This window comes from Grampus griseus (genome assembly GCF_964374135.1).
Source record: "Grampus griseus genome assembly, chromosome: 6".
Lineage (NCBI taxonomy): Eukaryota > Metazoa > Chordata > Mammalia > Artiodactyla > Delphinidae > Grampus > Grampus griseus.
In genome coordinates, this window is record NC_139000.1 from 70,376,491 (window position 1) to 70,402,128 (window position 25,638).

Here is a 25,638-nt window from a genome sequence, read left to right on the forward strand (position 1 = left end):
TGCTGGGAAATCAGCTGTTAACCTTATGGGAGTTCCCTTGTATGTTATTTGTCATTTTTCCCTTGTTGCTTTCAATAATTTTTCTTTGTCTTTAATTTTTGTCAATTTGATTACTATGTGCCTTGGTGTGCTTCTCCTTGGGTTTATCCTGCCTGGGACTCTCTGTGCTTCCTGGACTTGGGTGGCTATTTCCTTTCCCATGTTACGGAAGTTTCCGACCATAATCTATTCAAATATTTTCTCGGGTCCTTTCTCTCTCTCTTCTCTTTCTGGGACCCCTATAATGTGAATGTTGTTGTGTTTAATATTGTCCCAGAGGTCTCTTAGGCTGTCTTCATTTCTTTTCATTCTTTTTTCTTTATTCTGTTCCACAGCAGTGAATTCCACCATTCTGTCTTCCAGGTCACTTATCCATTCTTCTGCATCAGCTATTCTGCTATTGATTCCTTCCAGTGTATTTTTCATTTCAGTTATTGTATTGTTCATCTCTGTTTGTTTGTTCTTTAATTCTTCTATGTGTTTGTTCATTAATTCTTCTAGGTCTTTGTTAAACACTTCTTGCATCTTCTCAATCTTTGCCTCCATTCTTTTTCCAAGGTCCTGGATCATCTTCACTATCATTATTCTGAATTCTTTTTCTGGAAGGTTGCCTATCTCCACTTCATTTAGTTGTTTTCCTGGGGTTTTATCTTGTCCCTTCATCTGGTACATAGTCCTCTGCCTTTTCATTTTGTCTATCTTTCTGTGAATGTAGTTTTCCTTCCATAGCCTGCAGAATTGTAGTTCTCCTTGTTTCTGCTGTCTGCCCTCTGGTGGATGAGGCTATCTAAGAAGCTTGTGCAAGCTTCCTGATGGGAGGGACTGGTGGTGGGTAGAGCTGGATGTTGCTCTGGTGGGCAGAGCTCAGTAAAACTTTAATCCGCTTGTCTGCTGATTGGTGGGGCTAGGTTCCCTCCATGTTGGTTGTTTGGCCTGAGGCGACCCAGCACTGGAGCCTACCCGGCTCTTTGGTGGGGCTAATGGTGGACTCTGGGAGGGCTCACACCAAGGGGTGCTTCCCAGAACTTCTGCTGCCAGTGTCCTTGTCCCCATGGTGACACACAGCCACCCCCTGCCTCTGCAGGAGGTCCTCCAACACTAGCAGGTAGGCCTGGTTCAGTCTCCTATGGGGTCACTGCTCCTTCCACTGGGCCCCGATGCACACACTAATTTGTGTGTGCCCTCCAAGAGTGGAGTCTCTGTTTCCCCCAGTCCTGTCAAAGTCCTGCAATCAAATCCCGTTAGCCTTCAAAGTGTGATTCTCTAGGAATTCCTCCTCCCTTTGCTGGACCCCCAGGTTGGGAAGCCTGACATGGGGCTCAGAACCTTCACTCCAGTGGGTGGACTTCTGTGGTATATGTGTTCTCCAGTTTTTGAGTCACCCACCCAGCAGTTCTGGGATTTGATTTGATTGTTATTGCACCCCTCCTACCATCTCATTGTGGCTTCTCCTTTGTCTTTGGGTGTGGGGTATCTTTTTTTGGTGTGTTCCAGTGTCTTTCTGTCAATGATTGTTCAGCAGTTAGTTGTGATTCCAGTGCTCTCGCAAGAGGGAGTGAGTGCACATCCTTCTACTCCACCATCTTCAAACAATCTCTGCCTTGTTTGTTTTTTAGATTCCACATATGACTGACATCATGGGGTATTTGTCTTTCTCTGACTTATTTCTCTTACCATAATACCTTATAGATCCATCCTTGTTGTTGCAAATAACAAGATTTCATTTTTTATGGCTGAGTAATATTTCTCTCTCTGTGTGTGTATGTATGTATGAAGGTGTATATATTTGTGTGTGTGTGTGTGTGTGTGTGTGTGTGTGTGTATCACATCTTCTTTATCCATTCTTCTATTGGTGGACACTTACATTGCGTCCATAACTTGGCTATTGTAAATAATGCTACAATGAACATAGAGGTGCATATATCTTTTCGAATTAGTGTTTTTGTTTTCTTTAGGTAAATACCCAGAAGTGAAATTGCTGGATCATATGGTAGTTCTATTTTTAATTTTTTGAAGAATCTCCATACTGTTTTCCATAGCAGTTACAACAATTAACAATCCCATCAACAGCAGTCAAGTGTTCCCTTTTCTCCACACCCTCACCAACACTTGTTATCTTTCGTCTTCTTGATAACAGCCATCCTGACAGGTGTGAGGTGATATCTCATAGTAGTTTTGATTTGCATTTCCCTGATGATTAGTGATGTTGAGCATATTTTCATGTGTCTGTTGGCCATGTGTATGTCTTTTTTGGAAAAATGTTTATTTAGATTCCCTGCCCAGTTTTTAATCGGGTTGTTTGTTTTTTTGCTATTGAGTTGTATGAGTTTAAAAATATATATATTTTGGATATTAACCCCATATTGAACATATTGTTTGCAAATATCTTCTCTTATTCAGTAGGTGGCTTTTTCATTTTATTGATGCTTTCCTTTGCTGAGCAAAAGCTTTTTAGTTTGATGTAGTACTATTTGGTTATTTTTGCTTTTGTTTCTTTTGACTGAGGAGACATATCCAAAAAAATATTGCTAAGACAAATGCCAAAGAGTGTACTGCCTATGTTTTCTCCTAGGAGTTTTATGGTTTCAGTTCTTACATTTGTCTTTAATCCATTTTGAGTTTATTTTTGTGTATGCTGTGAGAATGTAGTCCAGTTTCATTCTTTTGCATGTAACTGTCCAGTTTTTCCAACACCGCTTATTAAAGAGGCTGTTTTTTTCCCATTGTGTAGTCTTGCCTCCTTTGTTGCAGGTTAATTGATCATGTAAGTGTGGGTGTATTTCTGGGACTCTTTCCTGTTCTGTCTAAAGACAAACCTCTGTGGCATTTACCCAAGAAATGCAGCTTTTCAGAACTGAGTGTAAGTCCCACAGGTCCTTTACCCATGAAGCTCCTTTTCCCTCTCCGTTTAGAACTCTTCCCTCATACCACTCCCTCTATGTGGGCCTCCAGTAACTGTCAGCTCTTATACAAAGGGCCACACAAGGACTGCCCCTCCAACCAGCCAGAGCACACAGGCCAACTTTTAATAGTAACTGCAAAAAGTTGGGGCAAAAGAGAAACATAATTTCCTTCACAGAGCTGTAATGGCTCTGATTAAGACCAAGGGCCTTGAAGTCAGACAGACCTGAATTTAAATATTAGTTCAAACAATAAATTTCTTTCTTTTTTTTTTTTTTTGAGTTCAGCAAGAGAAACAGTTTTATTTCCTGATTTTTAAATCCAGGGCTATGAGTTTAAATACATTTCAATTTATAATGTGTTGGAAGGTTTTACATAATGTATTTTTTTAACATCTTTATTGGAGTATAATTCCTTTCCTAAACTTAGGCATAGTGTATCATGTTATTAAATAATACATATTTCATGGGATTGTAATGAAGAGGAAGTGAAGTAATATTTGTAAAGTGCTTCACAGATTGGCCAGCATATAGTAAACATTTAATAATCAACAGCTAGTGTTATTTTTTCCTCAAAATATTTTGTCTGCCAGCAATCATGAAATTCAGTCTTGTATAGATTCCATGACTAGGACTTGGAGAAGAAAAATGGTCTGAACAATTTAGACAATTATCTTTTCCCTGTAGAATCAAGGGAGGCATTTTTGTTCTTAAATATCCAATTGTCCATGTCACTTTTCTTATCCAGGTACTTGCCAGATCTACACCTCACTTTTATGCAACTGGAAAACATTTAAAAAGTTGTATGTACACACACATACACACACCGCTTAAGTATTATATATGAATATACCTTCTATAACATTTTGCTCATCTGTTCTCTCCTATGACTGTAACCCTCTGAGACAGGTTTTATATTATCTCATTTTATGATTAAAGGAAAAGGGAAGCAACTTGGCCAGGCTAAAGGCCTTGCAGTTGATTAGGGACAGAACTGGGGTATCCTGACCCCTTTCTAGTTTTTCTTCCTTTGTACTGCTCTGATGACCATAGAAATGAAATACACTAGAACTTGGATACCAAAGAAGTTTCGGCTGACAGGTAACCAAAGGAAACAGCATGGCTGAAATCCAGTTAAAAGTTAAAATCCTGTTGGGCAATGTCTCTTTCACTGACAACAGGAATTGCTGTCATATCCCCATCTAGCCACTTTGCAAACAGCGGGAATGTTAGCGTGAGCTCACGGTGAACAGTGAATGCTTCCTAAGGGAGCAGTGATTGCTTTGGCTGGGTTCTGCTGTAGCAGCTTCCTGGTGATGAAGAGACTGTAGTCAGACAATTGGAGGCGGGAACCATTTTCTAATAATCACCTCAGGCTTTTGGCACCTAATTCTCTGGCACTGTCTAGGGAAGCTTTTTATGTTATTTCATGCTACTTGTCAAGTCAAGCTGCTTGTCTAATTTTGCTGGGAAATGTGACACTGCCGGTCAAATCGCTCACCACAGTGAGATCCAGTGCGTGCCTTGCAAAGTGCTCAGAGGGTTCTGATCGTCTCTGACAAGCATACGGCGGAGAGAAATTGTTTTAAATGGCCCCAGTTTACACAGTTTTTCCATCCGTGGTTCCACGGTGTTTTGAAATCAGGTTGTGGTCCTGAGTTAATGACACAAGGAAACACTTTGATGCTCGTATTGCCTACTTGGTTTTTTTGAACCTCACATGGACTGGCTTCATCCTGTCCCCAAGTTCATAAGCCTCTATCTTCCTCTCCGCTTCCTGTGCAGGCTTCCTCTGGTTTGTGGGCTGTGCACTTCATCTTGTTCCTTCAAGGCAAGCACTGAGCCTCTGGTCAAACAGAGTTTCTGTGGTGGCTTCTGCTATCTGCTTATCATCCAATCCCAGGCTCAGGTTTTCCTTCCTTATTTTTTTATACCTGAAATAGCTCTTTTCCAATTTGTCTATAGCTTTCTCTTTCAACTTTCTCCCCCCTCCTCACAGTAATTAAGCAGGGGTTATGCTCCTTCTCCAGATCTTGATTTTGTAATACTTTTATTCCTAAAGAGTTATGTTGATGAGACTAATCTAAATATGTTAAACTTGGTACTGATCAGGTGACTTCATAAACACTCCTTGACAGTTTTTTGTGAAAGAGCTTGCTTGAAATCTCTGCTAATGTAGCCAAATTTCCTTCTAAAGGCAGTTACATATAATGCCTCTTAAAGGGAATTATCTAAATTTGCAGTTTGGCAGGCTCTTCCTGGGACTCTGGAGGGTTAATAAGTCATGGAGATTACATCTTCATGTGGGAAATATGAAGGCTCCAATGTGGGTAAATACTACTTAAGAAGACCCTACATTACAAGGAAGGTTGGAGATATTCTGGAGACCCATAAAATGCTCCCTTTGTACCAATTATCACAGTGAACTTTCTCCTTCTAGTTTATGTTATATTCACATTGAATCATTCCAGGGATTTTGCTTTTAGCCTGCATATGCCATGTATGTTTCTCATCTGGGTAGATAAACCAGCCTTATAGATTTAAAGGAGATTGCATGAGCTGCTGCTGGGAAGTTTTTCTTGAGTTAGTTAAGAACCTGTGAAACTTAGTCCTTGATATTTCACTAGCTGTCATTTGTAATAAAATCTACTTTAGCCTAGGGTTAAGTGATGACTCTGGTCCTCACAGCATGGTGGGGGATCCTGGGGGTCAAATAAAGGGAAACTCTCTGACTTCCCCACAGACTTATGCTGAGACCTTAATTGAGGGGCTTACTGTTTCTCCCACTAAAAAAACTACAAATTTTAATACTTTCCTCTAACCAAAAATAAAATTATAAGACTGTAATACTCTTCCAGTGCCCTTGAAGTTGTCAGAGGCTGCCCGGAGGCTTCCCAAGAGCTGGACTGGCTCTGACTCAGTCACTGTTTCATCCATAGAGCCTTACATGATGCCTGGAGCATACAGAAGGCACTCAGTGAATGAAATGAGTGAATGAAAGGAAAGATAGGACCAGAGTCACATTTTAGCAGCCTAATAATATATTTTCAGGGTAATGTATTTAAAAAGGGACAGTGATAACACATTTCTAAAAGGAGATGAATGGCATATTTAACACTTTCCAAGAAGAAGGAATTCTGCTTCTATCACTTGATCTAGGTTTTCAATTACAGAAACATTGAGAATTCCCTGGGGCTGAATCTTTATTTTTTTTTTTTTTTGCGGTACACGGGCCTCTCACTGTTGTGGCCTCTCCCGTTGCGGAGCACAGGCTCCGGACGCACAGGCTCAGTGGCCATGGCTCATGGGCCCAGCCGCCCCGCGGCATGTGGGATCCTCCCGGACCGGGGCACAAACCTGTGTCCCCTGCATCGGCAGGTTGACTCTCAACCACTGTGCCACCAGGGAAGCCCTGGGTGAATCTTTAAGGCAGTTGAAGACCCAGGCTGCCCTTGTGGACATCAATACTCCCATGGAGCACTTTCCATGAAGAAAAGTGTGGGCTTGCTGTCTTTGCATCAAAACTCCTAGAATTTGGCTGAATGCCTGGTTTATCCCAGGACATTAGTCAGCCCACAAATCCCACATTTGTTTATTCAGACCAGAGCAAGTGAATACTGCCATTCTCCCATCTCCTTTGATGGCAAATGCTTTGTTAACCTGAATTGAGTTCTGCAAAACAAAACAAAGTGACTAATCTTTTGGGGGTTTCCCCCTCTCAGGTTCTTGTATGAGCAACTAAATCTATAGACCACAAAGTCCCACACTGTCGTTTTCCCTCATGCTGCCCTTTTATTCTGATGGCTCCACGTTGTACTTAAGGGAACCAATACCTTCCAGAATGTGGTGGAACTGGCACAACCATTAAGAAAAAGAGGTTACTGGACTTTTTAGTGTAGCAGCAAAGTGGGGCTACGTTGATTATTTACACTTATGTAGTCTACTGCTGGGCATCTGCAAGAATCATCACCTTGCACTCTCAGAAAGTTTTCTACCTCTGAATATGTGGGTCTGAAAGTGCAGGAAGTAGAAATTTTAACAAAAAGCAACCAGTTTGGATGATCACAAATATTTGGTAGATCTGGCATATGCAACTAAAAAGAATGCATACCTTAATCACTAGGCTATTTGTCTATCTACAAATACGTGTAAAGGCCTAAATTTTTTAGCAAAAGTCTGAGCGTCTAATTTGTAAATTGCTGTTGACCACAAAAGAGTGATTAGTTTCAAAAGAGAACTGTTTTGCAACATGGTGCAAAAAAGAGGAGGGGATAAACGAAATCATAAAAATTAACAGTCATGACATTAAATCCCAGTTGTTTTTATAGCATGTTGCACATGGCAGCTTGGCAAATAATTCTCCCTCATTAAGCTTGTAGAAATTCTATTTGATTTATAAAGTTTTGACTCTGACTGTATTTACCATTGATAACCTGTTTTTCTCTCTCCTCTTCCTCCAACTCTTAGCCAGAACTACTTTCCAGTGACTTCTTTCTACCACACTTCTCCTCCTCAGTGTAAGAGGATGAAAGCACATGATGATATTTGAAGCAAGAAGATTGAAGAATTGCTGGCTGCTAACCCAAGGCTTGGATTAGTACAATCTTTTTAGTATAATCTTTTTAGCTTTTTACTGTGAAGTTCAGGGATCACAAATGTTGTTTCATCCATGGAACTTTTGCAACTTGTTATTTTCATACCTGGGATCTGGGGGAAAGTTTAGTCTAAATGGTTTCTAAAATAGCCATTAGCTCAGGAGATACGCAGCCAATGCATGTGACAGGAGCTTTGCCCACACTACCCTGTTTTTTGGTCATGTAGGTTTTTTTTTTTTTTTTTTTTTTTTTAATGATGTCATTTAAAAACTTTGCTTTTGGGGAATGATTCCCCCCACTATTTTTCTATAGAGGGTCAGGAAAATGTATAAATAATTTCTGGGCTTGGGTGCAGAAGATATACATGCTGACAAACAGAAATCTAAAGTGTTAAAGGAGATTGTCCTTTGAAGAAACTTTTCCAGGCTTGAGTTCTATATTTTTGGATTTGACTCAGTGAAAAATCTTTACTGAGTACCTAGTATATGCCCAGCATTCTGCTGCATTATAGGGGTGGGGGGACTATAGTCCAGTTGGGATACAGGAAGGATGGAGAGAGAATATATATAGTTATAGCACAAGGCAGAATAAGTTATAGTATACAATGGGCTATGGAATATTGTGGAGGAAGAGAGCATTTTTAATTAGTGGAGTCAGGAAATGCATTACCAAGGTGATGGCATTCTTGCTGGGTCATGAAGGATAGATAGGATTTTGGGAGGTGAGGAGCCATTCTAATGCAAGAGAACAATAATAGAAAAAGCCCAGTGGTCCATTGAGGGTAGGAGCAGGGAAATAAAGGGCGGCTGGGTTTATACTGTGATTACTGAGCTGCAGGCACACAGTTGTCCACGCCCTCCTCCTTGAACCACTTTTTAAATATAAATTTATTTATTTATTTATGTTTGGCTGTGTTGGGTCTTCGTTGCTGAGTGTGGGCTTTTCTCAAGTTGCTGTGAGCGGGGGCTACTCCTTGTTGCGGTGCGCGGGCTTCTCACTGCAGTGGCTTCTCTTGTGGCACAGCACGGGCTCTAGGTGTGCGGGCTTCAGTAGTTGTGGCTTGCGGGCTCTAGAGCGCAGGCTCAGTAGTTGTGGCACATGGGCTTAGCTGCTCCGCGGCATGTGGGTTCTTCCCAGACCAGGGCTCGAACCCGTGTCCCCTGCATTGGCAGGTGGATACTTAACCACTGCGCCACCAGGGAAGCCCTGAACCACTGTTTACTCCAGAGTCACAGCATCCTCCTGACTCTGACAGTCTTAACAGCCGTTGCTTCTCAGTCACCTTTCTTGGGTGCTCTTCCTCAGCCTGAGCTCTGCATGTTGAAAGGCTTCAGCATCAGTTTTTTAGCTTTCTTCACCTGAGTTGCTATCATTTAAATATTAAATATTTAACATCTACATGCCAGTAATCTCCAAATCAGTAACTCTCCCCATGACCCATGCCCTGACCTCTAAGCTGTATATCAAATTGTCTACCCAACATCTTCACTTTTGATGGCTAAATATCAGGTTTCTTGATTCTTTGCTTCCCCTCTCTGCTGAAATCCTGCTCAACCACCAGTCTTCTCTATCTTAGTTAATGGGCCTGCCATCCACCGAGTTGCTTAGGTGTCCCCCAAACTAGATGTTATTCTAGATATAGCCTTTTCTCTCACCTTCACCATATAATAATGAGTATTTTGAGTCCACCTCTACCCCACCCCAAATAAGTGACTATTGTTTTTTGTTATAAGTTTTATGGTAGTAAGATTTGCCTCTAAATCTACATGAATTATCTTGATAAAAATAAATATTAAATTAAAATATTACTTTCACAGAGATTGTCTCTTGATTCCTTTCCAGAAATTAGCTCATCAGTTATCCAGAAGAGCCATGTATTCTTAAGTTTGCATGTGTATTGTAATTTATTTTTCCCATCTTCTAAAAGAGTCTTCACATTTTCTTGTCTTTCAGACCCAGCTGCTATGGATTAGATACACAAATACATGTCCCTGTGTACGTGTTTCATAGTAAAAATAACAATAATGATGAAAACGATAGTATTACTAATACTATTAATAATTAGCACCTATTAAGACCCACAGGCACTGCAATAAGCATTGTACATTCACTGATGGTTTAAACCTCACAGTGACACTATGGGATGGATACTGTTACTGTCCTCATCTTAGACCTGCCCAAGGCCACACAGCTGGGAAGAGGCAGAGACTCAGGACATGGACCTATTTCTGCCAGACTCCAAAGCCCATGTTTTTAACCAAAAGTAATTTAAAATTCTGAACCACTGAATAGAGGTAGATGCAGCTTCTAGTGCAAAGAATATTTTGGCTGCCACACTCAGGAAGATATAAAGATATAGCTCTAGAAAGATGATACAGTATAAAAAACAGACCTCTTTACATCACCTTTCCATAGGCCTCATGGTGTATTCTTACATAATTTTCAAGGTAACTTCATCTTTGGGGAATGCTGAAAAATTGCCATTCGTTAATGTTTTTTCCTCTAACATTCATCTCTTCTCAGTCTCTCTAATGGACAACTTCACTGACATCAAAAGTGTAAAGAGAGGGGCTTCCCTGGTGGCGCAGTGGTTGAGAGTCCGCCTGCCGATGCAGGGGACACGGGTTCGTGCCCCGGTCCGGGAGGATCCCACATGCCGCGGAGCGGCTGGGCCCGTGACGGGAGAGGCCACAACAGTGAGAGGCCCTCGTACCGCAAAAAAAAAAAAAAAAAAAAAAAAAAAAAAGCAAAAGGCTATTCTCATTCAAGACATATCCTCATCAATGGTCACATTCTGTGATATATTCTCCTTCTATCCAGCATCTATCTGTACCCCTATTTCTTCACTCTGGGTACAAGTGCCACTATTGTCTTTATGTAGAAACTGCCTCAGGAGAGCCTCCTGGACACAGAAGTCCTTTGATTGATTGACTGATTTTGTTTGAGGCTTTAAATTCTTCCCTGGAAGGCTGATTACCCCCTGTGCCTTCTTTCCTTGGGTTTTGGGCCATTCTGCAGTTGGAATAGTCTAATTTGTGCTTCTTGAAGATATCTTTGGCTCTGAGAGCCCCCTGTAAAAGTACTGTCGAATTTTTAGCATGGACTTTGGAAGCAGACGAGCTGGCTCTGCCACCTACTAGTTGTGTGGTATCGTGAAATGTCTTAACCTCTTTCAGCTTTAGTTTCCTTATTTGAACAGGGCTGTTATTCATTATTTGAACAGGGAAGTGATTGGATTTGAGAGAAAGCCAGGAGATAATATTAGTAGAAATTGTTGATGAATTGGGTGAGGCAGAGGGGGGAGGCAAGGATGACTACCAGTTTTCTATCTTGACTAATGGGTGGTGATGCCTTTTACTGAGGAGGAGGTAAGAGAAGCAATGTGTGTGTCTGTGTGTGTGTGAAACAGAGGAAGAGAGAGACAGAGAGAGAGAATAATTTAGGACATGAGGATTTAAGATACTTTCTAGATATATAAGTGGAAATGTTGAGTTAAAGCTTTAATGGTATATAGGCAAGTGATCTGGACTGCTAATAGAGATTTCAAAGTCCTTTGCATAAAAAGATAATTGAAGCTATAGGAGTAGATGAGACACACCTCTGAAAATGAGCAGAGAAGAGAGCTTAGTGTGAGCCTGAGAACTTCTCTATTTAATGGTCTCTAGAGAGAGTAGAGGATTCTTCCAAAAAATTAGCTTTTATGACACCACACTCCCTCCTTTTCCTCTTACCTCTCTGGACATCAATTTTTTTTTTCAGTGAAGAAAAAGATTATGTTGCCTACTTAGAGTGAGGGGGCCTCAACAGAGATGTATAGGTTTAAAATAATTACTGAGGAGAGTAGGAAGGAATGTTGATTAAGTGAAAAGACTGAGATATACTGAAGTCTTAAGATTGGAGACCATATGTTTGTTAGGACATAAATCTGAATGGTTTAACATTTTGCTTAGGAATGCTCAGCCTTTTAGGTACCAAGATGGCATTGATCCTGTGTTGGGAGTTTTCTAGGTGAGGGCAATACAGGAAGAGACATATTTGGATTTGAGGGTGCTGGTGGTGAGTAGGTCAGATAGCCAACTACTTGTAGTCTGCTTGGGGGAAGGTGGATGGACTCTGAGGAAATGAAGACCCAGGAGCTGGAGGACTAAATGAATTTGAAGAGCAGGTGTGTTCAAGCGAGCGTCCTGAGAGCACCGGAGGAAAGACAGCTGGGTCAGAGAATGCAGTGTCTGTAGTTAAAATTTTTGGTGTGGAACCATTCTGGGTGATGACAAGTTTCAGGATGTACCCTGGCAGTGTGGGGAAGTCTAAGTGGAGTGAAGGTGAGAATAGTTATTGTGTATTTGAGGTCAAGGAACAGTAGATTGAAGGTATTGGGTGGATTGCTCCCAAAGACACTGAAGTTTTCTGGAATATAATGGCAGAAGTTGAGTTTGAGGGGAGAAGAGGAGTGTTATGTCTTAAAGAATGTGACCAGGAGGTCAGTAGATGATAGAAATATAGAAGTGTACAAAGTGGTATTGTCAGATGTCAAAGGTACCAGGATGGAACTGTGGTGGTTCTAAAGTGGCATTAAGGAGTAATAAATTTTCACCCCTCTCCTTAGTTCTATGGTAGGTGAAATATACAGCATAATGTGGGGAGATGCTGTGTTTATTGGTTCTTTCTCTTTTACATAAAGGAAGAAGATTGCAGAGGTTCTAGTGGTTTGAGGAGAGAAGCCAAAGAGAAGAAGTACAGAGCATTAAGGGGTTAAGAACAGGGGAGGTAAACTGACTTTCTTTTGGCATATGAGGATTATAAGAATGGAAGACTTAATTGGAATTAATTGACTACAGACATTCCAAAGGTGGGATTAGTCATAACAAAGATGTCTGAGTGTCTGAGGCGGGATCTGGCCCAGTCATGTGTGGGTGAGCTCACTGTGTGGGAACTGGGACCATAAAGGGTCTGAACATGGGCCCTCTCCTCTATGCAGGATGGAGGATCAGACCTCTTTTCCCTGGGGTGGTCTCAAGATGTGTTGAGTGGCCACATGCAGGATAGGTGTCATTTAACATCTGATTTCTAGCCTCACGATAAACCTGGAAGGTGGGCACAGCAATAATGATAATAAAATATTTGCCTTTCTTCTATCCTTGGAGTTGTGAAGATTCAATGCAATCATTTGTGGGAAAGCACTTTAACAACTGTAATCACTATGTGTATGCTGAGTTTTATTGTTACCCACACCTTTGATGTATTTCTCTCTGTGCTTTTCCATGTATCTGTGACATATTCCCTAAGACAATAAGGGCTTCCCTCTGACAAAGCCAAGATTCTTTATTTATAGTGTTAGGTTGGCACTCGGCTGTTTCTCTTTAGTGTTTATGTAGTCTGGATGTGGACTGGCATCTTTCCCTGGACTCTGAGTATCTTCCTCTGCAGCTTCTCATGGCTAGAAGTTCTATCTGTGTCCTTCTATTACAAAGCCCAGACTCGTAGGCCACCCACCAAGTTCCTCACTCCAGTCTGAAGGATGCCTCCAGATCCTGGCTCATTTGCAGAACAGAATTGACTGACACACCCTAAGCAGGGATGTCAATCTAGTCTAGTTTTCCAGATACTTCTTGATGATTTGATAGAAAGGCATCCAACGGAAAGGGGTACTAGACTCTGAGAACTACAGCTTTACAATGTCCAAAGTCTTCTAGACTTTCTTGGAGAGAGGCAGATATGATCCTAACCAAGAAAAAGGCATTCCTTGATTAATACCCTGACTCCCTTTGAAATTTAACCAAGACTGTACTTGACATTTTAGACGTCAGATTTTCTTGGAAGCAGAAAGAAGTTCCTGTGATGGAATAGACTTTATTTTTTTGTGTGTCAGGGGGTGTTAATTCCCAAGTAATTTGTTTGCTTCATTCTATCATCACTTTTCTACTGAGTTATTTTTTTCTTTTTCATTACTTGGGATACAAAGACTGCTCTGCAGATGGACTAATGAGCTGCACCTACCTTAATTGTTCAGCGCAGTATAACACACTTGGTCAACTATTAAGAGGGGCACAAATTATTTTTAGTAAAATGTGAGTCACTCTTGGGAGAAAAAACTAAGCTATACGTTTCCTTTACTCACTTAGTTGACAACACTCCAGAGAACTGACTAGAAGGAGAAGGTATTCTTCTATTCAGTATCTGTTCGTACCCCATCTCTTCATACTGGGCAAAAGGGCCATTTTATAGACTTCATGTAGGAACTGCCTTAGGAGCACACTCTGGACACAGAAATCTCTGAACTATCACTGATTTTTTTTAAGGCTTTTTAGGCTTTCCTGGAAGGCTAATTACCCCAGTGCCTTCTTTCTTTGATAGCTCATATTGAATTCTCTCCAGCTTTCTGATTTTATCCATTTGAATCAACCGCAAGTTCTTTTTTTTTTTTTTTTTTGTGGTACGCGGGACTCTCACTGTTGTGGCCTCTCCCGTTGCGGAGCACAGGCTCCGGACACGCAGGCCCAGCGGCCATGGCTCACGGGCCCAGCCGCTCCGTGGCATGTGGGATCTTCCCGGACCGGGGCACGAACCCGCGTCACCTGCATCGGCAGGCGGACTCTCAACCACTGCGCCACCAGGGAAGCCCAACCCCAAGTTCTTTTACGTCTCTAGAATTTGTACCATCTGGGGGATGAAGGGTTGACATCTACCAAGTAAACATTAATTTGTTTAAATTCTTGTTCAACTTACATTTTCTGCTTTGGTACTTCTACTTTCCTGGCTTCTTGAGAATTTCCAAAAACCTACGCTTATCTTTTGTCATGTCACTTTGAGCTCCATGGGGTGTCCCCATCAAAGCATAGGGAGGAGAGGTTTTTTGTTTGTTTGTTTGTTTTTTTACAGTCCCCCTCTGCAGAGCCAGCTTCTGGAAGAAAAACTCCAATTACTAAGATAAACACATTTTTTGATCTTTCTTTCTTTCTTTTTTTTTTTTGGTAGGCCAGTGGAAATTTAATACAGGAGTGTTTTTTTGGTAGAATTGTACAGTCTCTAATATTCAGATGGCGACTAGCATTATTTTTCTTACTGTAAGAAAACAGATCTGTAATGTATCTTCTATTCAGGAGACAGGACTTAATCATTGTCATCTTTGGTACTTAGTGGTGCTGCCAAGGCAGTGTGGTCAGAATGAGGATGGAATGTTAAATAAAAGAAACTTGGGAGAACATGAGCTCTGTTGAGTCATGTAAGCAACTATCTCAGCTTCCTCACCTAACACAGCACCAAAATGTGTTACTGCAATTACAGAGTGCTGATTTAAAGGGAAGATGAAAAGGTAAATACACAAACACAAGCAGCTATGCATCTAGGAAGGATGTGAAGAGCTGAGATATGAAGGCAGGATAAAGCATCTCTTTTAAACTCTACAGCCCGCAGCGGTAAGCATGGTGCTGGCCCCATAGCAGGGGTTCCATAATGTTTGTTGATTGACCTGTTTTTTGAAAGAATACTATAATGTACAAAGCAAAGAGCCTCCAAATGTCTTTATAAATCTTAAGAAACAGGCCTTTACTTTCCATATTCAGCTACAAAACACAAGTTTGAATTCAGAGTATATTTTGGGTTGCAGGTAAAGAAGGTAAAATGAATCAATGAAATCTGAAAATATTCAAAGGCTGTCTTTTCTCCCCAATTCAGGAATTCGAATTTCCTTTTGTTTCATCAACCTATTGTTTTCTGACTCGAACAAGACAACCATAATTTATTGAGCAGGAACCATGACTTGTTGGACTTTGCAGTCCCCAAGCATATCATAGTCCGGTGCCTGGTACATAACAGGGAATTACTATATATTGAAATGTTAGTTTTGGTTTCACTTTTTCTTCCTTTCCCAGATATTCCCCCTTTTTGCTATTTGTGTAAGAGAACTTTCTCTTAATTCTCCCCAAATTTAATAAGACTACTCCATGCTCCCATTTTCTTGTTCACATCTGTGAACAAGACAGAAAGGATCCTGGCCTTCATGGACTTTACAATCAATCCAGGAAGGCAAACACTGAACAAATAACTATAGGTGTGACAAGTGTTAGGGAAGGTAAAGTTCTAGATGCGAGGAGGTATAATTGAGTCCAGGAGATCGTGGGAGGTATTCCCGGAGAACTGTGAGCTGAAGGAAAACAAGATTTGACTAGGTGAAACGGAGGGATCAGAAAGGCAGTGAGAGAAGTGCGTTCCAGGCAGATGGGACAGTATGCTCCAAGCCTGGATTTGAGCGAGAGCATGATTTGTTCAAGGAACCTGAAAGGTGGAGCCTCTAGAGCAGGAGCGTGAGGGTGAACTCTTAAGAGGCCTCTATTGGACTCTTTTCCAGTGGTGTAGTGGGTGGTCTCTAAGTGGATTTGTAATCACAATAGTATCAGTATTACAACACCAAATGAGCTCTTTTGGTAGATGTAGATGATTTTGGAATTTGTTTGTTTGTTTGTTTTCCCAGGTCATGGTCAGTGAGTCAAGCAAATGAAACATCATTGAGCTTAGATAGTATATCCCACTAAATTCCTTGGTTCCTTAAGTTCCAAGGCAGGCAGTAAACTGGTGGTCAATCTATTAATTGAGGTCTAAGAAGTAATAGCCACACCCAAGTCAGTACTGCAACGCATTAAGCTGAGCTTTTCCTAGGCGGCAGTGAATCATGGAAATTGTTCCAGGGACCCATGCTTTGGTCTTGCTTGCTGGTAGCTATAGATGTCATCAGAAGTTAATTTCCACATTCCTATAACCAAGACAAGAGCAATGGCCTGCCTTCCTCTTTGAACATTACCTTTCTTTTCCTTTTGTAAGCTTTAATTCTCCCTGTATAAAAATAATGAGGTAGAATATAGGTGGGGCCCATAGAGTGATAACCCTACACGCAGCTTCCTGTCCTGCGGTTCCCTAATGCAAGGTTTTGCACCCCAGAGTCCTCTGGCATAATAACCTCTGGCTATGGAAGATGAGCGGGAATATTATTAGTTAACAGATTCCCAAAGCACACAGAATTTTTTTCTCAAATTAACCACCATCGCTGAGGAATATTGATAGGCAACACAAATTGAACATTCAACAAACTCTATTAAAAGTATTCTCCAGTATTCTCATCAAAGAACTCCTAGGAGGGCTTACCTGGTGGCACAGTGGTTGAGAGTCCGCCTGCCGATGCAGGGGACACGGCTTCGTGCCCCGGTCTCGGAGGATCCCACATGCCACGGAGCGGCTGGGCCTGTGAGCCATGGCCGCTGAGCCTGCGCGTCCAGAGCCTGTGCTCTGCAATGGGAGAGGCCACAACAGTGAGAGGCCCGCATACCACAAAAAAAAAAAAAAAAAAAAAGAACTCCTAGGAAAATGAATGCAATACTGAGATATACCTATATAATTGTACGGGTATTGGGGAGCATAGTTTCTAATGCCCAGATGCCTCAGATTTAGTGGTGGTGGAATCCCATTCATTTTGTGAAAACCAAATAAACATTTGTCCTAAAAATGGTTAGAAAGCAGGATCAACTCTGCTTTATGAACATACAAGACTGTAAAATGATTTGCTATTGTCAGAGAGTTGGAGTGAGGTGTGGGAGGGAGATGCATTATTTTAAATTGTGTTTTAGGGTGACAGAATGGGAGTCCATAATGTTCTAGTTCAGAGGAACTAGATTTTATTGATTCATTGATTGATTCATCAAAATTTATTGAATGATTGCTATCTTTCAGGCACTGTTATTTGGCACTGGGGACATAAAGATGAATAAGGCATGGTTCCTCACCTCCAAATGTTAATACTCCTTGGAGAAGACATGTAAATAAATGAATACTATATAATATGACATATATTCCAGTCCAGGTAGGTAGGAAGGCCTAAGTACAACTGAGTGATCAATTTCACTTGAGTGGAGGGTTGTAATCAGGGAAGATTTCCCAGGGAAAGTGATGTATTGTTCAGTGAGTAAGCTTTTGTCAGACAGACAAGGAAGAATAAGGGCATCCCAGACAGAGGGAAGAGTGTATTCAAAGGCAAAATGACATTTGACAATAGAGTACATGGAGGAAACTACAACTAGGAAGTGTGAGGCACACCATGAAGTGTGTGTTACATCATGGCCATGGCAGTGGAAATGTAACAGATTTCTTCCTTTGGGGGTACAGAGAGCTACTAACATTCCTCCAAACAGTTCCTATATTCTTATAATCTGAGATAGACATTAATAGGATCTCATAGAACCAGAAATCAATGCAAATGTTAGTGATCTTAAAGGCATTTTGTCCAGTGTAGTTGTTGATTTTACCTAACTCAGAGGACTTGTAGAGGAGACAGGCCTAGAGTGGCTGGCAGCCATCTTGTGACACATGGAGCCTAAAAGCACAGCCAATATAAAGGAACATAGCAGGCAGATAGAAGAAGATTAGATCCCGGTGACATGATGCAATCCTTGGTTTAAGACCCATCTGAAGCATGTCTACTTCTGGACATAAGTCAGTTTGAATTTTCTGCTTAAGTCAGTTTGATTTTTTTTTTTTTTTTTTTGGTCAGTTGTAACCTAACAGTTACATCTGGCATCTTCATTTTACAGTTCAGGAGACCAATATCCAGCATGGCAAAGTGACTTGCTATCAAGGGGCTAGTTAAAAATTGAGACTTGGTCTTCCCTGGTGGCACAGTGGTTGAGAGTCCGCCTGCCGATGCAGGTGACGCGGGTTCGTGCCCCGGTCCAGGAAAATCCCACATGCCGCAGAGTGGCTGGGCCCGTGAGCCATGGCCGCTGAGCCTGCGCGTCCGGAGCCTGTGCTCCGCAACGGGAGAGGCCACAACAGTGAGAGGCCCACGTAACGCAAAAAAAAAAAATTGAGACTTGAACCCAGGTCTCTTGACTCAGGTCAGGCTTAGGAATATCCAGCATTTAAAAATTATCTGCATGTGATAAACATACATGTACTTAGAGATCTGCTTTGCAGTAACCACATATTTGAGAGTACAACTGAGTTTATTTTAAAAATACATTTCTACATGACAATGTTTTTAGAAAGAGCATGTGACCAAGACTTGTTGGTTCATGGCCCACTTTTGCCACTAATTACCTTTGTGACATTGGGTCTATCTCTTTGGGCCTTAGTTGTTCACGTGATATAACTGTCTCTAAATCTTCCTCCATTTCTATGGTTCTAAGCATAAGTACACCGAATTTTCAATGATCCATTGTGGATCTTACATATGGCTCTCTTCCCTGGGGTAAGCTTCCTCTTGAACTGTTTTGATATTATTGGGTTCAGCTTCACAGATACTTAACTGAACACCAATTATGGGCTAGGTGTTGCAAAAGAGAATGATTATTTCTAATCAGTATTGCTTACTTACTTTTTTATTCTCAGATGCAATTTGATATTGTTTGCTGCTCCGAAGTATTAAACAATGCTTTCTAATCCAGGGAATGTGTGATTCCAAATAGGAGTGGGATTAGACAGAGGGATGATCTGTCACTGTACATCAGTTGGAGAGGTGATGCCATAGTGTCCAACAGTCAGAGGGAGGAATAGAGCAGAGTCCCCAGAAGTACAGCAGATTGGGAACCACATATGTATACAAAGGCACATTCCTGCCCAAATAGAATTGGATTTGGATCATTAGTCTTCAGGAGATCTGCACCACAGTGATCACTATGGATAACTTTGGGTCTTTTCAGATTACCTCTGAGGTTAATGATAACTTGCTAATATTTTTCTTTATAAGACATTATGAGACATTAATTAATGCTTGATGTATTCTTTTGGATAATCTTTTTGTAATATAACAATTCATTTGACTCACCGAAGTAATTTTCTAGCTTGTATAAAGACCAGCTTCGGTCAGTTTCTTAGCCTGTCTATATTTGAACAATTCCATTTGCTGGAGAATGACTCTGGAGTTCCATGACCTCACTTGAGGAGTCTTGGAGAGGAACAAAGATGCTGGCTCTGCAGTTTGCTGGAGCCAGATTCCATTTCTTCTCTAACCATTCTTGCCTGTCTGACCGTGCACACGTGACTTAAGCTCTCTGAGCCTCAGCTTTGTCATCAGTCAAATGGGAATAATGATATCTCCCTCAAAGTACTGCCCAACACGGTGACCATTTACAGCATAGCTTGAATAAATGCTATTAGGTAATATAGTATTAGTGAGGTTTTCTTGGGACTGTGTTCAAGTGATACATAAGGTTCCAAAGAAGAAAAATGGCAGGAGCAGGAGACACTCTAACTTGTAAGGTTGATACACAGTATGAAGATGCACCATAGTTTGATAATTTCATTTGACCATAAGATAAAGTGGTAGAATTTGTCCTAGTTAACTACTACCTTGCTTTGTAACTTGGGGAAAAGTATTTAACTTCTCTAGACTTCCACTTATTCATAGTTAAATTCAGGGTAATATTGCTGTCTTATTTCATAGAAACTGAAAGGAGATAATGAATATGAAAGTCTCTGAGGGTAGAAAGCAAGAATGTGAAAGTTCATGTTAATATAGTACAATTAACATTAAAAGTTAATAATAGTATAGATCATTCCTTTTCTGTGCATAGTAAAAATTGTTATATTTTTGTACTGGTCCTACCGTTAATTAAAATATTATTTTCTCTGCTTATTAATTTCTGGGAGGCTAACTGATATTGCCTTCATACTTTATAAAGGGTCCTAGAAAAGCAATATTTGTCAGATGTTTCAGGCAAAATAGTAAAAAGGGAATAGTTATACATGTTGAAAAGAGCTATTGTCAATATATAGTTTCTTCTACCAAGAAAATAATCCTTTCCCTCTAAAGAGCTATTAATTTTTAGAGCAATATTTCCACTATTCAAAAAGATTATGTAGGTAGTCTTTGTCCGTGCCATGGAGCCTGGTCTGATCTGGCGTTTAGCCCCGCGCCTGGGCATTGCCGAGCTGGAGGTGCTGAGCTTCCTGCATGAAGTGCCCCTTGGACAGGGCTTATTTAATTAAACTTTCTGGTTTGAACAAGAAGAGGTATCAGAGTTGTCTTAAATCTTTTGAGTGTTTACTGGGCCTGAACTTGAATATTGGAATAAGAGACCTAGCTGTACAGTTTAGCTGTACAAAAGCAGTGAACATGGCTTCAAAGGTACTGCAAAGCTATGAGTCCAGTCTTCCACAAACACAGCACATGGATCTTGACTTATCCAGGCCGCTTTTCACCACTGCTGCACTACTTTCAGCATGCAAGATTCTAAAGCTAAAGGTGGACAAAAATAAAATGGCAGTCACATCCGGTGTAAAAAAAGCCATGTTTGATCGACTCTGTAAACAGTTAGAGAAGACTGGGCAGCAGATCGACAGAGAGCCTGGAGATTCAGCTACTCCACCGTGGAAGAAAAAGAAGACAGTGGTTGAACCTTCAGCGACGGAAATAGAGAATGTAGTAGAGATCCCACATAAACCGCAGAAAGATGAAGATCTGACACAGGATTATGAACAGTGGAAAAGGAAAATTTTGGAAAATGCTGCCAAAGCACAAAAGGCTACAACAGAGTGATTTCAGCTCCCGGACCACCTGTACTGCAAACCAGCGGTGCATCTGCCACCTCAAGGAAGACGTGAGGGCTTTGGAAATTTGTTTGAACTTTTATAACAAGGATCCTATCCTTAATAGCAAAGAAGTCAGCATTGGGGCTGAGCAGGGTGGCTCTCACATGGGCAGCAAATTCGTTAGATTAGCCACAGTGCCTGGTTGGCTCAGCCTTGGCTCCCCACAGGTCTGCTCTCTCCTACAAAATGTCATTGAAGCTATTTTGCTTTCTTGTTTTGTTTTAAGCAAAAGACGGTCTCCTGTCCTATCCAGAATATGAAATTCAAGCTGAATGGAGTCTAAAGATTTTACTTGTTTTTGTGTTAATCTCTTGGTTTGACTAAATATATAGTACAACCTAAGTTAATAAATATTATTTTTATATGCAAAAAAAGATTATGTAGAACATGTGTTAAACCATTATTTATCTCTGCAAAATATTTCTAAGAGCATATGTGCATCTAGGCTAGGAAAGTATGCAAAAATCCCCTAGCATTTTCACATCAAGCCACATGTATTTAACAAACACCACCTCAAAGAGGAACATTACCACCAAAGCACTACACAGTAAGGAGGGAACTGAGAGATTTCTAAGAATATATGGGTGTAATTTTCTGTTAACCGAGAGTGATTGACAATTCGTGGAAATCTGCCTTTAAAATAACCTCTTTGCAGCACTCTTAGTTTTACTTGGTGTGAAGGAAACTGCTTGTTTCTTATCCATTTAGCTACCAGAAACTCTTTTTCTTTGCCATCCTAATTGTCTAAATCCCTATGGATATATTATGCAAAATCCATGTTTATTTAATTTAATTTTTTTTTAATACCAGTGTTTTGTTTTGTTTTTCCTATTTGAGAGTTGGTTGAAATAAGGTCATGTACAGAAGACTATGGTGTAGTCTACATCTAAAGTCATTATATGCACCTGGGGGATTTTAATAAAATCTGAGGTCCTAGAATTTTAAGATCATTTTCCAAAGGGATGAGTTTTATTTCATTTCATATGCATGAATAAAGAGAAACTAAATTGTGCTGCTAAAAATAGTAATTCCCAAATAAGAAAGAGGACTTAGAAGAAAAAGTCAAGCTGAATTTATTTTATCCACAGAACCTGCTTTAAGGGGGATTATGAAACTATCACTAAATAAAGGCTTTGACGGAGGAGGTAGAGAAGCACTTGAGGGACCCATCGGCCACTTTGGGATACATAGCACATGCGAAGTAAACTTCAGACTTCAGCTATTTGCTTCCTGTTGCCTCCCTGTTAAAATCTTTGTCCATGCCAATACTCTCAGTATGCTGCTCACTGAGATGCCGCTGCTGGGAGCTAGAGGCTGGGAGTGGAATGGGTTGGAGAATGAGTTTTGCTTTTCTTAGACTTTACTGGGTTCCTGTACTTCCCTATTCCTCATCCTGTGCTTGGCTCTGAGTCCAGAGAGGGGATCTTCATATCATGGATCGTGGTTCAGAGAAAGTCTTCATTCTGAAAAACCTGGTTTGCTAAGCCAAATTAGTTTGCCATGAAATTTTCGGAAGTTCACGTCCACACTTTAGATTTCCATCTGTTCTGCCAATGATGTTCTAGACCATTATTCCTGTATGTAATGGGTATACCACTGGTGGTAGAAGAGAGGATTTTAGGTGGTAGTAGATAAATGTTTATCTTGACTGCTTGTACTTAAAAAAAAATTATTTATTTATTTATTTTGGGCTGTGTTGGGTCTTCGTTGCAGTGCACGGGCTTCTCATTGCAGTAGCTTCTCTTCTTGCAGAGCACGGGCTCTAGGTACATGGGCTTCAGTAGTCGTGGCACACGGGCTCAATATTTGTGGCTCGTGGGCTCTAGAGCACAAGCTCAGTAGTTGTGGCACATGGGCTTAGTTGCTCTGCAGCATGTGGGATCTTTGTGGACCAGGGGTCGAACCCGTGTCCCCTGCATTGGCAGGCGGATTCTTAACCACTGCGCCACCAGGGAAGCCCCTGATTGTTCTTTTAATGCATATAAAAATATTAGTTTTCCATTTATGACAGTGATGTAAAGTTTCTTCTTTAAATACATTTAAATGAAAAATATGAGCTATTGAAAGATATATTAATAAGAATTCTGGAGGAACTCAGGTATGGTAAAAAAAACATGAAATTGGCATGTGAGGATTGGGAAGCACTGTTAAATACTCTAGGCCATCACCTTGCTTACCCTTAGGCCCGTAAACTAGTCAGATTCTCTCAAAAGTCAGGACGTCCTTGGCATTTTGGCCTTTACCTTAAGAATGTCAGGCAATGATGAGGAAATACACCTCAGGAGATTCTAGGAAATCTTTGACGTGGACAGTGGTGATAAATATGAAAGAAGGAGTCACAGGGTATGATGGAAATAGAGGAAAGGATACTGAAATTTAGCAGTTGGGATTTGGAAATGTTTACTGAAAGAAGAAGAATTTACTGGGATGAACAGGAGATAGCCAGGTAGAGAAGAAGAGGAAAGGAATGATGTATTCCAAGCTTATTTCTCAAACCACAATTCCCAATTGTGAGCTTTTGGGCTTAGTCTGGAGGAGATGGGAAGAACCAGGCTCTCTGAAACTTCATTCCTGGCATTAAAGTGTATGTAGCTTGATTTTTACTGCTTCCCCTGCAGAGGATGTAACAGGGTAATGGTCTCCTCTATGATCGGTCACACCCAAGGGGAGACAGGGCAACAGCAAAAGAGGTGAACCACCTAAGGGATCACCACTCACCTGAAATAAAGGTGCAGGAATGAGAAGAGATTTCTCCCTGTATTTAATACCTTCCAGAAATGTCCGATTTCGCTGTCTGAGAGTGTCTTACAGCAGGGGAACTATGCATTCCTAAGGGGTCTACTAAAACCCCTGCAATACTTGGAGGGGTGATGAGGGAGCAATGCTGGAGATCTTGCTCTTCTCAGCAGAGTTTGCATCTTTCCTTCTTAAGTCAGGCATGTTTGATAGAAAAGTGAACTACTGGCAGCCTCAGCTTGGAGAAAGAGGTTTGAGTTCCTTTTCAAACTTTTTCAGAATGACATAGAACAGGGATGTCTAATAGAAATATAACGTGAGCCACACAGATCATTATAAGTTTTTAATAAAGACATTATAAAAGTAAAAGGAACGGGCTTCCTTGGTGGCGCAGTGGTTGAGAGTCTGCCTGCCGATGCAGAGGACACGGGTTTGTGCCCCGGTCCGGGAAGATCCCACATGCCGCGGAGCGGCTGGGCCCGTGAGCCATGGCCACTGAGCCTGCGCATCCGGAGCCTGTGCTCTGCAATGGGAGAGGCCAGAGGCCCGCGTACCACCAAAAAAAAAAAAAAAAAAGTAAAAGGAAAGAGGTGAAATTAATTTTAATAATATATTTTGTTTAATTCAACATATCTAAAACATTTTAACATATAATAAATATGTAAAATACTGAAATGTTTTGCATCTCCTTTCATGTACATATTTGCTCTCTGGGGCATATTTTCCACCTACATACAGAACATGTCAATTAGGATATTAAATTGTCCTTGAAAATAATATTTAGATTTCATAATATTGAAAAACTAAATTTATATATCCAAAATGCCTCAAACATGCTTAAAGTTTTCCAATAACTGAATTAAATATTAGTTTAATATAAAATAATTATACTTATTTTTTCAATTAACTTAAGTTAAACAAAAATAAAATTTCAGTTTCTCAGTTCCACTAGCCATGTGTCGGTACACTATTGCACTTGAGGCTAGTGGCAACTGTATTTGGATCATGGGGTAGAAGAAAAAATCAAAATAAATTTTTGGGGTCACTTTTACTTCCTTTACTTCTGTAATGATTACCAAGGTAGGAATTTCATAGCAGGCTGGGTAATGAAAGCACATTGGACAAAGGCTCAGAAACCCTTGTTCTAGACCAGGCTCCATCATTGATCATGCTCTCCTTGTAATTTGAGGAGAATGATACCTGCTTCTCTGCATTGTTGGTTTTTGCAGAAGATGCTTTGGAGATCCAATAATGTCCTAAATGACAAATTTCCGGGGTTTGAATTGTCCTCAGGTATCTTAACCAATGGTTCTCAAATGCTTGTCCACAGACCAAGTGTTTTTTCCCCACATGATTTTCCTCCATATTTTTAAGCTTTTTATTTTCATCAAAACCTTTCTTAAATGAATTTACCAACTCCAATTCCTTCAACAATTTTTCCCCCAGGTCAGGGTTTTAATTTCACTATCATGGTTTTTCTCAAGTGAACATGTTCTTGTTTGTCTCTATTTTTCTTAACTGCAATATCTTGAACTGAATGCACTTAAGATAAGACTTGACCAGTGTAAGGTAGAGTAGGGCAGTCATCTTCCTGATCCAGATACCATGCTTCTATTAATGCAGTTTTTAGCTTTTGTATTTGCTTGCTTTTCAATTTTTTTTTCTTGTTTGGTAGCCATAGTCAATTGACTCATATCAAGCTTATCAGTAACTGAAACCCTTGTTTGCCCTCTTCCTGTACTTGTTTGATTAATTTTGTTGCACTTTCTGAAATGCCTCATTTTTTTTGGAAA

At 40.6% G+C, this 25,638-nt stretch overlaps 1 pseudogene across 1 annotated transcript in view; it reads left to right on the plus strand.

Annotated features, from left to right (window-relative positions):
• The window catches only part of LOC309824161 (origin recognition complex subunit 6-like), a 29,757-nt pseudogene extending 8,701 nt beyond the window's left edge, over positions 1-21,056 (plus strand). The window contains exon 2 of the transcript in view: positions 20,381-21,056. The product of the transcript in view is annotated as an origin recognition complex subunit 6-like (transcript). The remainder of the gene's footprint in view (positions 1-20,380) is intronic.
• Positions 21,057-25,638: the final 4,582 nt, after the last annotated feature.